Here is a 15,925-nt window from a genome sequence, read left to right on the forward strand (position 1 = left end):
GAGACATTCACATTCCGGCTTTTAAGATTATTTGTTGTTGTTTTTTTTGTAAAAAAGATGACAATAGACCGATTTCACCCGCCAGTTTGTCTTCCCCACCGTTGCCGCAATGCATCGAGGGAACCTCAGTTTTTCTGCACGTGCAAGAACCTTACCCAATCTCTGCGCGTGTGGAGCACTAGACGGCAGCCCTCGTATGCACGGCCGCCTGCCTTCGAGAACCAAAGTTACGGCAGCCCTCGTATGCACGGCCGCCTGCCTTCGAGAACTAAAGTTATGGCAGCGTCACGCATGCGCCGAACGCTTAGTGATAGGTCTATTGAATTTATGAAATTCTTTTGCGGTGTCAAACGTCTTCAATCATGTAAAAACACGGCTAAACTTGAAGAAATTTGCTAGTATAGAACTAATCACTTTCAAGCAAACACAGAATAAACGTTCTGACTTAGTACGCAGCTTATCCACGCCTGGAAGATGTAAAATATTTTACGGGCTAACACTTATTGAATTTGTAAATATATTTCGTATAACATTCGATAATTATTTTGGGGATCTACCAGTCTGTACTACGCCATCTCGTGCACAGTATGACCTCAGTACTAAGCTGATGAAGTGGTTATTAATAAAGGGCTTGGATGATTCCACTTACCTTACAACAGGGAACGACGTGCTGCGCTGGACAACTTGCAGCACTGGTCGGAAAATCCACAGGGTCTTCCGGTCGGTGAGGTGACTCGTCACTATTTCATGTGGTCCGTGTCAGTTAGATTAACTTAAGTTTAAAAACTCCCTTTATAAACTCCGTGGTCGCCGTTCGTTAGAAGCCCAACGCCGTGAAGTCCCTAAACCTTCACTTTCTTATCGCACGGGCCAGAGAAGCGTACTAGGAAACTATGCGAACTAGCTTCTGGCATAACCCTGTGTTAAGAAATGAAGTGTATCAAAACTGCATGCCGACCAATTCCGTATCGAGACAGTAAGAGCGGTAAGGCTGCTTCCTAAGAACGCGCCTCAAGACATCAAGGAGTGAGAACGGGCCGCCCAGAGGTACTGGTTCGGTCTAGTTCTGCGGGGATCTCGTTGGTCTTGTGGTTCGCCAGGGGCCTTCCGTGGCTGCAATCCGGCAAAAGATTGGGAGGAGGGTAAGCTGTTTATCTGGACGCGCGACCGAGACAAGCATCTCGGTGGCTATCGATGCCCCAATCTTGGGTGGGTGCTGCTGTCTGACGCGCATCATGGCGAGTGCGTGCACACGCACGCTCTTCCGCCGCGATGATAGTGGCGAAGAGAGACACATGCTCGTTATACTCGTTTTGTTTTGTGGAATTCCTTCGAAGACGTTCGCGAGTCGCGTTTTTCCGGGAGAAGCATCTTTTTGGGTGTAATGCGTATAGCATAGACTTTTGCAGTAATCGCCTTCTGCACTCTGCCTTTTTCGTGTACTGGGCTGTAGAACCTGGACGCTTCGAACATTAGTAGGAGCTCCCTTCTACGGAATTACAGACGCCGCACATACGTCCACAGCTCAATGACTCGGCATTTTTCGTCGCGATGATAAGCGCTGGAGAGGAGTATACGGCCAGCAAGTGTTCCAAATGCATGTGTGGCGCATCAGAACGTAAGGAGGGTCACGTCAATCAAAGGGATACATAGACAACGCGCGATGACGAGGCAGACAGGCGCGCGCCGTTATTAGTTGAGGTCGCGAAAAAACAAAAGCGTGCGAGCGCATTTCGCACAAGAAGAAACAGATGAGCTTGCACGCCATATTTAAAAGAAAAAAGTGTGTCCAATGTCATGCAGGAATCCCTCATCACGCGAGTCGATGTGCCTAAGCTGGAGACACGCGTTCTTAAAGTGCACTGACGTTGTTGTCGGAACCGCAACCGCGAACCTGAGCTTTCCTGGCTTTGTCATTTGAGATGACTGGTGATATTTTTGATGTGCTAAAAGAAATTGGACAAGAAGCCCAGCATCTAACAAACATCTGCAGTGCAGACAAAGGTATCGGCACGAGCGCGTGGCTTTGGAAAGTGCCCCTTATCCACGACTTCTACAAACAATAGCATTCTTGTAGAAGCAAAAGCATTTTGCCGAGGAAGGCTCACGCTCTGTCTTAACTGCATACATTTGTAAGATGGAGTATACGAGTTCAATTTTAAAATGGAGCTCCCTCGAATGGCGAATCACTGATTGGTAAAAAACTAACGCATCGCCCCTGGCCGACTTCTGCCATGTCCGGGAAAGTTGCATAAGGTTTGTCGTCGTCGTCTAGTGGAGCCTTTAGCCATTGGTGTCGTGAAGTTTTGAGGTCGCCCTCTAAGGAACGATTCTTAGAAACGTTGACGTGCAGACAGACCGGTATTTGCCCACAAAACAATTTTCTTTAATTCAGAGTTCTAAAGCCAAATTTAATAAAAACGTCCTCTGCGCGCTGCCCTCTTTTTCTGTCTGCGACCTGGGCATGGATGATGCGGAATAGCTCACTTCCGCAAAACAACGTGCTCCGTAGATGTGCCCACGGCCCGGTGGATTGGCATACCACGCCTGCTTGGCAAGCATTGGAGAAATGTATAGTCCCACTTTAAACATGGAAGTAGAGTGGGATCATCCTAAACTCAAGTCCACTGGAAATGATTACCCGAAAGCATGTATTTATTCAATAAAAAGCTTCGCCTGCTTGGTAGTCCCGAGGCCGAGAAGATCAGTGTTATGTGGGGGGATGAGCGAGCAATGCTACGCTGAAAATTCAAGATACTTCAGTAGAACACGTCTAAATACCTAGGAGTATGGTTGACTGAGGGAAAACAATACTTAGAAGTACAGGAAGAAAATATGCCAAAGAAAAGAAAAAGGAATGCAGCAGTTATGAAGCATAGGGCACTATGGAATTACAATAGACATGAAGTTTTTAGGGGAACATGAGAAGAAGTCATAGTAGCGGAGTTTTCTTTTGGCAATGTGGTATTATGCATGAAATCTGAGGTCTAGCCGAGCTTAGAGACCCGGCAGAGGAACGCGGGCAGACTGGCACTGGAGGGGCATGGGAATCCACCAAATGAATAAGTGCAGGGAGACATGAACTAGTCACCTTTCGAGGATAGAGAGGTGATCAGTAGGTTGAAATTTAAACAAAGGCTAGACACAATCGAAGATACACGATGGGCGAAAAAGGTATATACGCATCTATACATGAAAAGTCTAAACACTAAATAAACAAAGCGAACACGAAAACTAAAATTCAAATACAAACTGTCAAGTGTTGGTGTAGTGTACACTACCTCGGTTAAAATGTCAGTAAAAAATCCGAGAGAAAGATATGGGAGGTAAGAATGCCGGAAAAATCAGCTTTAACATACGAGACGAAGACAGAAAATAAGGTAGGAACATTGGTATGGATATTCACGGAGGAGCGCGTTGTTATTCGAGGCTAAAACGGAAGTATTAAGGACTAGGGCACGAACTCATCTCTGTGACGTCACGGCGCGGTGGTGGCGCGTCGGTCGCACTTCCGGTCTGGGGCTGTGGGCAGAAGTCCCCATGCCAGACGTGTATTCTTGCGTTGTTTTGAAAGGAACCAGACAAAAACCTGCCTTCTCGTCAAAACGCCTCGTCTGGGGCCGTACCAAAACTTTCGAGAAAGGTTTGAAGGTCAGTTTTCAGCTGCTCGGTTCGTCCGAGAATCTGGATATGTGCCGTGAAAAGGGAAAAGCGGACGCCGTCGGACAACGATTGCTTGGGCGGGAAGCACTTTGGGTTGAATTCACGGATACTTGTGGTCATCAGATTTATTTGTTTTGTTCCAACATGAACGCCAGAAAACTGTCAAGTTGTGCGGACCACCTGTGGAGTACGTTCAGTGCGTCTTCAAGTTCAAACGGCCGCCTGATTGTTCGAATTGTCGTCTGCTCTTTCAAACGTTTCTGCTTGTCGTCTGCTCTCTTAGACGACGCCGGTCCGTAGACCAAATGTTGGCCCGGTACTTGCGATAAGAAGTGAGTGCAGGCCTCAAAAGACTTAAATTTGAAGGTTGGTAAGCAGGCTCGATGTAAACAGTAGATACAAGGAGATGTTGGTCATTCCAGTGACCGACACCGACTTGTTGTTATGCCTAACTCAGTTGGTCCGATTCTGCTTGCGATTTTCAGTATCGTCGTCGACCATCTCAGCTACGGTTCACGCTTTAGCAGCCCGAGCGGCGTCGCGACTGAAAATTCCGAACGCAATCTCATCATGCGAATCAGGCTTTAGCGTACAATCTGCGGCGTCCACGCGGAATGAATCGCCACATGTCACATTATTCACGCGAAGTTTTGCGGTGTAACGAGCCTCGGTAATTACGCTGACGCGCTCAAGATAGACATCGCCAGCAAGACGTAGAACCAACAATTCGAACGCGAAAAAGGGCAGGGGGACTCACACCGACGCCGACAACATCGCATTTCAATGGTTTGCTTATGGGCGACGGCGAGTTTCTTGCCCACACCCCCATCGCGCATGCGCGGCGCCGGTGGCGTCTGCTAGGGGCGCTCCGGGCGCTCGGGTTTGTTTGTAAACATGAGTTGGTGTATAGGAGAAAGTGGGAGGAAATGGATACGCGGTGTGCCTTATGCCAAGGGAAAGACGAGACAATAGAACATGTGGTGTTGAGTGCATTCGCCCTTCCGCCCTTCCCGAGGCTTGACGGATTTAGCCGGAGCGCCAAGGTTTGCAGACGAGAATAGAAGAATGGATGATAAGTGCATTTCAATAACAAAGAGAAGATTGGAAGACTGGTGAAAATTATCTAGGGAGAATTGAATGACGTACAACTAACTGACACAGCTGGGGACAGGCGGGACAGAAGAAAATTGGGACTCCCGCCTGCGTGGCTCCGGCCTGAAGTCTCTACCTTGTCTCCCAGTGGGCCCGGTGCAAGAGTAACGCCGACTAGGTTTGACCAGGAAAAAATTGGCGACTCCCTCGCCGGGGAGAAGAGGAAAAGTGTTGTTTTTTTGTGTTTTTTTTACTGATTTTTAAAGGACGTTTTGGCGAAAGTATCCCACACCACCTGGTGATGGTTACGAAATCGCTGAGGGTAAGCAAACTGGAGAAAGAAAGAAATCATACTTGTGGTTCTTAATTTCTGAGCTAGGTGGTACAAGCTACCGCCCACTTTAAAGAATACAGCCGTTAGCATCCATCCATCCGAACTGCAAAATGGCTATGGTTTACGCGCTTGCATGCTGCAAGAGAGAAATGGGGTTACTCTGGACGAAGTGCTAAGGGCACTTCGTCCAGAGTAACCCCATTTTTAAGGAGATAATAGAACAATGCCTAATTTATTTCATCACCTTATGCAATGAGGTCTTGCCAAAGCGAATCCAGCACGGGCGCCTAAAACTCTTTTGTCGAATGGGTCTTTCATATTGTTGAAGAATGTAAGCAAGCACGTGCAGCCAGTCTGCAATAGAGCCGAGCCTTTGCATCAGATTAGGCGTATCGACCCTCGACCAGTAGAAAGGAGAGAGAGACTCTTGAGTTTTCACCGCAAAAAGACAACGCACACCCGGAAGACAAGGAGGCCATCAGCCAACGCCGATGGCACTGATTGCTGGTTTCCGAAAAATCCTCGCGCTACAGGGCCCCATTGTTTTTCCCGGCTTACGCAATGACATGTGCCAATTTCACCCAAAAGGCGTCCAATCGGGGCTTGCTTGTTCATGGTTCCCTTCACGTTTTTGGGATTTCTTCCAGAAATGCTGCACCCGTACCGTTCTTTTGATCGGCTTACTCCGAAGATAACCTTTGGATACTCTGTCCTTGGGCCATAATCTATTGTAGCTGTCTGCTGCCGACGTGAAACACGATGGAGGGCACTTGAGTGTCCTCACTTCATATAGTAGACACGTGACCCTCAGGTGGCAGCCTGGCTTGACATATCCTACTCGTTTTCACCTCCAAGACAGCAATGAAAGAAAGTCCGATTCCTCGCGGGGCATTACTAATTTTCCCTTTTGTGTGGAGACTTAAGGATAATTAATCTAAAAGCGGTGAATTTTAGATTAGATATATGTTATCTTATCAATACGTACACGTTTCAAACGCCAAAAACATTGCTTATTCCTCTGACAACCGAATATTCTAAGAACTGCTTCCCGCGGCGTATAAAAAATGCGCAAAACTTGCTTCTTTTTTTTCTTCCTAAAAAGCCATAGAGCTGAATTTTCTGCGTCGCCTAAAGATGGCGAACACGAGACAGAGATTTGACACGAATACCGCGTCAGCATTCAGCGCCGGGACCCGCGTTATCACTGTTAGAACACGACCTTCTGAGCAGGGGCGGATCCAGACCTCCATTTTAGGGGGGGGGGGGGGGGGGGGGCGGTTCCTCGGTTTAAAACGGCGGGGGGGGGGGGTTATATTTTTTGTGGAGTTATCGTTTTTACTAAACTCTGATAAGATAATATATATCTTGAGAGCTTTTGTATCGGTTTACCTGTCGGGGATGAACCCTTTGAATTAAAGCCTTTCGGGTGACCACGCTAGAGGTAAGTATCTCAAAAATCGTGGTGACACTATCCTTTCTGAAACTTGGGTTTCAGACCGACACTACGTGAGCAGTCGATTGAGGGCAGTTTAAAGATATTGCCTTGGCAGACATTCTGGTTGGAGCTAGTGCTCATCTGCTGCGGCAACGGGAAGGGCGACTTAAATCAGCGGAGCGAGTACGTTGCAAACAAGCGACAAAAATGGCCCGGCGGCTTCGACGATGCTCGGGGCGTCAAAACACTCTTGACGCAGCGAGCGAAACGAACGCTGCCATGCACGTTCGTCGGTTGTTCGCTGTATATTTGGAATGTCCAGAGCTCAGCACATGCGGCATTGCCAACCCAAGCTCGTGTTATCACGTGTTCTGGATGCAACTCGAGAGAACGAAAGCGAAAAATTGTTGAATATTTTTGAAAGCATGTTGCACTTCGCCAACTATAACTTTTGAACTTAGACAAGACCTTAAATGGAAGCTACGGAGCTTCTTGGAAAAAATGAGTTAGAAGTGAATTCTAGTGTATTTTTACCCCGTGAACCCGAATACCCAAACCATTTGCTGCGTAAGTATTGTTAAAAGCGAGAAAAACGCGAAAGACAGTCGCTGTCCGTGACGTCATCGACGGCTCTTTTGGCTGCCCAAGGCTAGGGGGCGGGGCTTCAGCCCTATTTTGAAATTGGTGTTGTGGCTCTCCGGTGCGTCGCATTGAAATATAATTTTGATATCTGTTATTCTAAAGGCCAAATGAACGCAATTCAAGCGTTTTTTTCTCAAATCTAGAAGTGCCCCATCTTCCCTTTAAACCAGCAATGAATCCTTCCAAATTATATTCAATTGCACTTCGTCTGGATATTTTCTGTATGAAAGGAACACTTGCTTGTTTCTGGGTGGTTAGCTCATTCGTCAGGGTCGAGAGGACAGGTGAAGAGATATGATAGGGCAGAGCGGTTGTAAGGTCGGCGAATCTCAACTGGACTAAAGGCCGATCACGACTGGAGCATGGATGTTTGGGAGTCGGTGTTCACTCGAACGGGCACAGGCACTGTCTATTTAATTTATGTATAGCCGCATCTTTGAAAGGGCCTCGTTTTCCCCAAGTCCGTTCGACATACACATATTCGCTCCTGCAAAGCCGCGCGAAAGCTCTGCCGTCAATCCACAGAAGCCGCGTTTAACTCGAAAAGTTACGACGGCGCCAAGGGGAGACAAGGGGTAGCGGGCGCCTTTCCTAAAATATGTTCCGCCACCCTATAAGTTGAAACGGCATTATATACAAATAAATGCCTACGACGTCGGCTTGAGGACCCCGTGTAAGCAGCCTCCATCCAGCCTTCAGAGTGCTCGTACCGTTTTTCTTTCTTTTATTAGGGAGATTTAGCGAGTCGTTTTTCAAGCACACGGTTCCGAAATCACGAACGGTACAGCTGGTCCGTTCCGCGAAACCGTACGTCAAATTTGACATACTTTAGCGAATCGTGAAAGTGGCGCGACCGTGTAAACGATGATGATGATCGGGCTTAACGGTGGCGCCATCTTCTAGTAAACATGTGAAACATTCTGCAACGTGTAAATCCGTGGCGACGGTGGCCGTCCTTGACGGTGGCGGGCACCGTGGTGGCGGCTCGTGTTTCCGGCGTGCGACTGATGTAAACAAGACGGCCGACGTAACATTTGCCGGTCGGAATTTCAAGAACTGCGAAGCTAGATAGAGTAAAAAGTGTCTGAACGACCGTAAAGGTATGTGGTGTGTCTTCGTCATCGTGAACGTGAACGATCGTTCACATTGTGTGCCGTCGAACCAAATCATTTCGTCTGCTCGCGGTCGGCACTGCAGAGTCTGCCCGCAGATCGCAAAAATTTACTAGCATGCGCAGTTTACAGCACTCACGATCGCTTACCATTGTGAGCAGTCCTCGAAATGATTTGGTTCAAGCTCTCAAATGAAGCAGACTAACAGGACGGCAAATCGCCTCCCGCTGTCCTAAGCCTAACGCTCGGCTGGGTCGGCGAAGGCGGTCGCCGAACCGACCGCCATCTTTTTTTTTACCCGAGTCGTGAACGGTGCTGGCTGCGTTGCGGTGACGACTCCAGCGGCTGGAATGGGAGAAACGAACGAGAAGAGCCTCCCGACTCCCCGAACGACTCGCGCGCGCATGGCGTAGTGGCGTCGCGGATGCGTTGGAGGGGCGAACCGTTCGTGTGGAAACGACCTGCTAAAACTCCCTATTAGCTTCCCCCCACGAGAAGTCGTAACCGCAAGCAGTATGAAGCCCATTAGAGGAAACATCTCCCCCTTCTGGCGCTCGTCAGCTTCTTTCTGTATTGCGCGCTGCGGCGCTGATCCTCAGTGAGGGATGGAGGCGAGGGCGAAAGCGGGCTTATGTTTAAGCCAAGGTAGTGGGGAAGTCCGGAGCGTTTTCAGGAGAAGCTCAGACCCAGACTACACTGTACCCAGAGCATTTGCTTTCTCTCCCAGTTAAGAAGAAAAAGCAATTAGTCTCCTGGTTGTACAAGCTGCATCCCCCCCCCCCCCCCCCCTGGAACGTCTCTTCCCGGTATGTCCCCTCCGCACTTCCCTTGGCAATGAGCACACCGTGCCAATAAGATACCTTTAGTGAGCCCGTGGGCGACAGCATCTCAAAGCAAGCCAAAAAAGACATGCAAAGAACCACGAATTAACCATCAAACGAAAAGTGATGAAAAGGCGGCCGCTAGAGAGGAAGGATAATCCGCTACCCTTGAGGAAGGCTGCTTGACGTCTGCGTTTGGGAGCTTTCAGGGCACAAATTTTTCGCAGACAACCCCCAAAGAGAGAGAGAGGGAGACAGATAGAGAGAGAAAGGGGACTAGATATGTTGAAGGTATTTCCCCCCCCCCCCCGTGCTCGACGTGCTGGCCTTGTGTGGAAGTGTGCCTGCAGTCCGAGGAACCCTGATATTTCGTGCGCCTCCCCACTGTCTCTCCCACTTCAAAACCCCTGGCGCCGTTCCTGTCGGGAAGACGTACCGTGACCTTGACGGAGATAAACCCCACTTTGGAAGCGCCCAGCAGGCGCGTCCACCCACCGCTGTTTTAATCTTTTGTCCCTCGCGTCGATTGCTACGTTTTTTCTTCGAGCTGAGGAAGAACCCCCGGGGGGGGGGGGGGGGGGGGGGGGGGGGGGGGGGGGGGGGGGGGGGTTGCCTGGCGAGGCGTTTTGGGGGGGTGGGGCGATCGCCGCCCCACCGCCCCCCCCCCCCCCCCCCCCCCCCCCCCTTGGATCCGCCACTGCTCCTGAGTGACACTAGGCATATAGCCTCCTCTATACTTACTAAGCCTGACAGTTCGACGACGGAGCCGTAGTGTGTCCGGTCGCAGATTTCGAGCGCGAGGATCTGGTAGCACAGAGCATCGAAGAGCCATTTTTTGGCGAAACTGGACGTCAGGGCACAGCTTTTGTAGCGGCGAGGACCCGAAACACACTTGTTCGCTCGGGAGAAGTGTGTGTTTCGGCGTCTCGACGCAGCGGGGTGCCAATCATGTGGCTCTCCTCTCATCCGTTGCCTGCCGCTCCACCTTTTTCATTACAGCGGCCGCTTCTCATGGCGATCTGCCAGGCTTTGTCAATATATAGGAGGCTGTGCACTAGGCTACTACAGGAACCGGTGCAATGTGCAGCGTTCCTGAGCGCGGCGTGTCTTCTGCTGGCTTTTAATTGCGCGACGATCAAGCACTTGCTGGAAAAGAAGATTTCACGCTGATCAGCGGACTGGTACAGGCTGAAATGGTGAATGAGAGCTACCCTTATGTGACGTCAATTCCACCTTCATATGAACCTTCATCGTAAGTTATTGCGATGTAAAAACAAGTTTTCGGGAGCTGCGGTGTTCGGCAACGGGTTTGGGCTACATCTTCTAGAAAACTAGTCTGCGCGCCCGGCTCCGTGCCGTCACTGTAGCTAGACTAGTGAGCGGAAAACCGACTGTCAGCTGGGCGCTGGGCTTCGCTGTGCCAACGCGCTGATGGAGCAGCCCATAGCTTTGACTGGAAATATTGCATGAATACAAAAGTTTCGTAGGACCGCGTTTTCCCCCCCCCCCCCCCCCCCCCCCCCCCCCCCCGCTAAGCCGTCCGCAACGAAGCAGCCACTACTGCGCCTGCGGCGCCGATGGCCTTGGGTGTGGAGTTCCGGCTAGCGTAGCGGGTTGCGGAGAGCGTAGCGGGAGAAGCGGAAACGATCTACGAAAACTGCCTAATGTCACTTATCTGTGTTTGACGGCGAAGCAATTAATCGAATGTGGGAGTCTTCTAAGATCAGAAGATCATATAACTGTAACTCTACAGTTACTCATGATAAATATTAGCTACTACACCCTTTCCGCAATTATTTAACTTAATCTGCCTTGCAAAACTCAAGCGCTGCCCTGCAATTACAAATAGTCTAAGTTACGTCGATGCTTAACACACAACTAGAACATATATGAAGTAGCATTTTAAGCCTAGCGCCTTCCGGGTGCTTCCACTTCCCTGAAAGATAAAAAAAAACAGATAACAGCACGCTCTCGACCTCCCACCACAGGTTGGACGACCGCTTTTGTATTTAAGATGTACAAAAATAAGTGACGGCTCGCTAATTAAGGAGTCATTTATTTTATTAAAAAAGATAGATTTAATAGAGGGGAAACAAGCAAATGCGAAACAAAATGTGACTGATGGACTGCGTGTCAGAAGGCCATCATGTAATAAATGAACCTGACAAAATGTATAGTTCGTCTCATGATACAACTTCCTTTTTGCCTCCGTTTCGGGTTTAAGTACTGTCTACAGCGATGTCCTGGTTCTTTCACACTAATTTTTAAAACAAGGCTAACTTTTTGGGAAAACAGGCAGTTGCCTTTTGGCTGGAGCAGACCCTGCATCACGCCTAAGGCTTTTTTTTTTTTTTATTTGCAGACATTGTTGAGAAGAATGTTTGTCGACTCCCTTGCACAAGTGCCCAACTATTCTAACGTTGGCAGTGTAGCTAATGTCAGGTCCCTGACAACGTTTCGTTGATCACGTAACCGCAAGAACTAAGCGATGTGCTGGGACGACATAAGCTTGTTTACAACAACTTCAACACACTGACGACCAGTTGTGTTGAAAGCTGCAGTCCCCTCAATTTAAAGCATCTGTCCGATGATGAACCACTGATGTATCGTGAGAAAACCTTCTCCAAAACCAAATCTCCTCTGCGGTATTCGCACTTGAATGTTTTCACAGTCACAGAGGCAAAGTATCCAGCTGCGTATATGTCAGAACATAAGTATGGGACGACAGCGCTGCTAAATCATAGCCGGTGATGTGAAATGCAAAAGCTAGAACACATAGCAAAATACAGGTGACTCGCGTGCTAAAACCAACAAAATACGTCAAAACACTTTCGAAGTGGTAACTCCATCTAAATATAACTACTATGCCGCCTTGAGGATACAAAAATATAGCGGAGTTGCTTACTTTACTATCGTCCTTCTGAGCGCATTCACAATTCAGAAGTGCAAGAGCTCACGGATAAAACAAAAATCTGCTAAATCAACATACCTTCGAAGAGCTCGCAACTTGAACTACTTCCTCCCGAATTGCCTTAATTCATTAAATACGTCTTCGCTCGTCGGTTGGGAAGGAGAATATGTGAACCTTCGATTCACGCGCATAATTTTCCCGACACCGAAGTACACAAAACACGTAAAGCATTGATCCTCTTCACATTGGCACACACGAAACACCAGAGATTCTGGTCGCCGACGGATGCAGTGAATACGCTGGCGTCTTGTCTCCGCATTTCCACGGCTTTCTACGTTGCTCGATTGCGCACCTAGGGTCCTAAGCTCGTCAAACAGAAAGTTGGAGCCGGAAGTTCGCGGAGCGCGCCCATTGGAGCTTGGGCGTCAAAAGCGCTGCAGTCATGGTCGGGGAAGTCCAATCGGCGCGCACCGTGAGCTTCGGCCCCAACTTTGTATTTGACGAGTTTAGGGCCCCTAATGCGAGGCTTCTCTTCGCTTGCGAGCTGCCTGTAGTCTGATAAAGTTGCGTCGTCACGTCGCGTAATCTTCTTTTTTTTTTATTATATTTAGTCGGTACTACCTATAACACAATTCAATTCATCTTTGACGCTCATACTAAAGACACCAGAGATGACGAAGCACTAAAAAAAAAAAACGTTTCCCCACGGTCCATTGTCTCGGATGCTCGACGGTGAAAACCCTCTTTCGGCTCTCCTCGCTTGGCCTATAGACCGACACGCTGTTTACAAACAAGCCCGCGTTTGCCCACACCAGGTGTGGGCACTGCGCGTGCGCTTAAACCAAATTCATGAGGGAGTGATTCGTCTGCGCATGCGCATTGCCGTCGACTGCGCCACCGCAGCTGCGTGACGTCAGGGCCGCGTGTTGGTCTATAGGAGCAGTGACGTAGCTGGCGTAACAAAACGAAACGCGCGGGATTTAGGTTCTAGAATCAAGATGATGTTGGTTCGGGAGACAATCGTCAAGGAGAAATCAGTAAGAATATAAACTTCGAGTCATTTACCGCAAACAACGCACATAAAAGTCATAAAAAAAATATAAAAAAACGGGCTGTATTTTTGCGGTGTTTCACTGCACTGCAGACAAGTCAAACTGCGCAAGTTCAGCCTGCCGCTCGCCTTCTCGCGGACAAACGAAGAACCAGAGGAGCGGGGACAGCCGCGGAGACGGTGGCAGAGGCTATCGACGACTGTCGGGCCATGGCGCTGCGGTTACCGCGTTGTCCTGGGGCCCTAATCTGGACACTTGGCGAAAAAGAAGGCGAGAAAACCAGCGGCTCTGAACGGCAGGCGCCAAGTGCGGAGTTGGCCAATCACTGCCGCCAGAATACTCGCCGACTTTTTCGCCAAGTGTCCAGATTAGGGCCCTTGGTCGGCGTGTTCGTGCATGTGCCTAAAGATAGTAATTGTGTTCCGCTTTTTAAAACTCAACATGCTCATTTTCTCAACGCACATCAACATCACCCGTGATATGCTCCTGCACTGACGCCTTTGTATTTGTATCCAAATTAATTCATTTCAGCACACTGACCAACGTCAGCGAGCCGGCACACGGGAACTCCTTGAGAATCTATCCCCGTTTCTACCGCCATATCGGAACTATATAGCGCCCCGCCATCTATAGGGCGCGGGAATTGCGAAAAAAAGGCTCACCGCTTCTGTTTAGCTCTTTCCATCCACGTCCTCTCCCTTTTTTTGGGAGGCATTGGGCGCGTTCAGTAGCGCCTCCCTTGCCTCCGAACGGAGTGATTCGAGTCGGAGTCATCGGAGCGCCTACTGAACGGCAAAAAAACCCGCTGCTCCAAACCTGCTTCTACGCAATTTCCGCTTCCTCCCCTGTGGCAGACGGTCTCCGAACTGGAAGCAGACGATGGCGAGCACGATCGCTTTTATTTGACGCCAGTATTGAAGTCTTTACAAGGTCGTTGCAGAAAAAACGGGTGATTGTACACATCAGCGCTGCTGTTCGAAGCGATGCAACGCGATCGAGCCCTTCGCTTGGCGGTGCAAAGGCAGCTACTGTTATAAAAGCCGACAAAAAACGTCGTCAGCACACGTAAAATATAGAGCTCGGCGAATCTACACCGCCGGTTGCGATACTTTTATACGGCCATACGTTTGTTCTGCCCTTCGTAACGAACTCGTATGCACACGGGAAGTACGGCCGCGCTCGGCGTTCAAGGTTTTGTCGGCCGAAGCGAGCCTCAGCCAACGTGCACCCCGATTTAGCTACGCAAACAAAACATTGATCGGTATCATGCTCTGCGTGAGTGTCCAACCGGCTTCCAAAGTCGCGGTCATACCCTGCCTTGCTCTGTTGAGCGCGGACAAGACTATCGTCAATATTACCGAGTTTCCGTGCAACGGCGATCAAGACACGGCGTCAAATGAACGTTTACGTCGTTTATTAGCATATTCAAACCAAGCAAAATACGGTCCAATGCATTTTCCGAAGGAGCCTTACCTCAAAAAGAAATTCGGACGCGTTATTCGTCTTACCTTGAGCACTTTTCATTAACAAAAGCGAGCAAACTGCACACCCGCGACAGAACCGAAGCAGCTTATCCCGCCATTTTGTTTATTTTTGTTCTCTTTTAGCGCCGGAAATCGTCACCAGTCAGGAAATGACGTCATTTTAGCTCCTTTGACTCTACGTGCACCGTCTCCGGACTCGGTGCTTCGGAGCTTGACTCCGAAGCCCCGGAGTTACGTGCACCGGAAGTGACTTTTGGCCGTCCAGTGGAAGGAGTCAGTGACTCCTTGACTCCGGGGCCGCTACTGAACGCGCCCATTGCGAAGAAGACTCCGGCACATCCAGTGGACCTCGTACCGCGACCCGCGCGTGCGCGCGGTGAGCAGAAAGGTTCGGCACGTGTGCCTCACCTTCTCGCGCATGCGAATGTGACTTGAAGACCTGAGGTCTTCAAGAGGAGAGTAGTGACTTATAGCATCAGTAGGGATAGATTGGATGGTTAGAACATAGTTCCTTTTGACAATAAGCTCCGCAAAACAGGGACAGAAAGTAAGAGACACAACACTGAGCGTATTAACGTATTAAATGATGTATACCGCATTAAGGAAAGGTCCTAGCAGAAGCTGGGGATCATCGCTGACGACGATCGCCTAAACGTCCGCTATCTTCATGAGGACCGTGGCAAACAGTAGTTTGATGCGAACTGGGTAGATAGGAATACGAAACGTATGATTAGAGAGGATCCAGTTTTCGGGCTTGCGATTAGAAGACTCTCCTCTTTGGTTTGTGCTGGTTCCCGCCGGTGTTCGCTTCGTGACCTGACCCATCCGTGCCTCAAGTTTGTTCGGTATTTGGGCACCTCAGTTATTTATTTTAAAATAGAGTGTGCTATTTGGGTGTTTAGACAGTTGGGGCGACGTGCTAGTTACGCATCTAGGCGTACGTTGTAGATAATTCATTTAGAGCGAGAGATTTTTTCCTCTTTTTTAACACGACGTGGCTAAGCGTCACTTCTGCAAATATTTGAATTATTTACAAGCTGTTCAAATCACCTTTCAAGCGAACGAACATTGACATAGCGGTAATCAATATGTTGTATTCAAGTAAATCAGTCTGCCGTCGATTTTAACTTTCAAACCTTTCAGGAGAATTCGGAATTCGAATCTAATGTGCAGCAAACAATATATCTGAGTTGAGCATATACGAGGGCTGTTCATAAAGTCTGTTTTATTGGCGGCAAGATAAGAATATATGGCCAAACTTCGCGTTGCGGGCGAAGCCCACGCCCGTGTAGTATCAGTATCTTCAAAGAGTTTTTATCGCGATGCTATGGTGGGTTACTAGCCCACGATAACTGTTCCCAGTGATTTGCACATGCCCA

The sequence above is a fragment of the Ixodes scapularis genome, unplaced genomic scaffold (assembly GCF_016920785.2).
Source record: "Ixodes scapularis isolate PalLabHiFi unplaced genomic scaffold, ASM1692078v2 PGA_scaffold5__190_contigs__length_132052651, whole genome shotgun sequence".
In the NCBI taxonomy this organism is placed as follows: domain Eukaryota; kingdom Metazoa; phylum Arthropoda; class Arachnida; order Ixodida; family Ixodidae; genus Ixodes; species Ixodes scapularis.